This window comes from Seriola lalandi, unplaced genomic scaffold (assembly GCF_002814215.2).
Source record: "Seriola lalandi dorsalis isolate HSWRI2012SDOR001 ecotype SW California unplaced genomic scaffold, Sedor1 jcf7180001958971, whole genome shotgun sequence".
Classification (NCBI taxonomy): domain Eukaryota; kingdom Metazoa; phylum Chordata; class Actinopteri; order Carangiformes; family Carangidae; genus Seriola; species Seriola lalandi.
In genome coordinates, this window is record NW_019429640.1 from 1 (window position 1) to 671 (window position 671).

Below are 671 nucleotides of genomic sequence, written 5' to 3' on the forward strand. Positions count from 1 at the left end.
ATGGCAGACATAGGGGTTGCGACAGTCCTCGTTAGTATAGTGGACAGTATCTCCGCCTGTCACGCGGAAGACCGGGGTTCGATTCCCCGACGGGGAGAGTTTCTTTCTTTTCTGCTGAAAGAGGTCACCGAAATCATTGCACCAGAGCAAAGGTCATGTAATACAACAGCATTCAGTAGAAACAACTTTGTGCCATCTTTCTCAAACTTAAGTCACAATCACAGTCACAGTGACAGCCTGCCTATCTGCATTGGATATGTTGGAAGCTAAGCTCACGGCTTTCGCGCTGCTTGTGGAACTGGACACCAGTTCTTCACTGTTGAATGCTGCAGGGGCTGAATGTGGAAAAAAGCTTATGGGCACATATCTGAAGGAATCCTAGGTAGTGTCCAAATGGCACCAGGTGAAGAGGGTAACCCGGTAAATGCACCCGGAGTCGGTCGACATGGCAGACATGGGGGTTGCGACAGTCCTCGTTAGTATAGTGGACAGTATCTCCGCCTGTCACGCGGAAGACCGGGGTTCGATTCCCCGACGGGGAGAGTTTCTTTGTTTCCTGCTGAAACAGTGCATCTACATCATCACACCAGATCAAAGGTCATGTAATGCAACAGCATCCCGTAGAAACAACTTTGTATGATCTCTCTCAAACAAATCTCCATTGGATATGT

General features: G+C 48.7%; 2 non-coding genes across 2 annotated transcripts; both read left to right on the forward strand.

The window, feature by feature from the left end:
- Positions 1 to 25: 25 nt before the first annotated feature.
- trnad-guc (transfer RNA aspartic acid (anticodon GUC)) lies at positions 26 to 97 on the forward strand. Its single transcript has one exon. It is a non-coding gene; the product is annotated as a tRNA-Asp (tRNA).
- Positions 98 to 470: 373 nt separating this feature from the next.
- On the forward strand, positions 471 to 542 carry trnad-guc (transfer RNA aspartic acid (anticodon GUC)). Its single transcript has one exon. It is a non-coding gene; the product is annotated as a tRNA-Asp (tRNA).
- Positions 543 to 671: the final 129 nt, after the last annotated feature.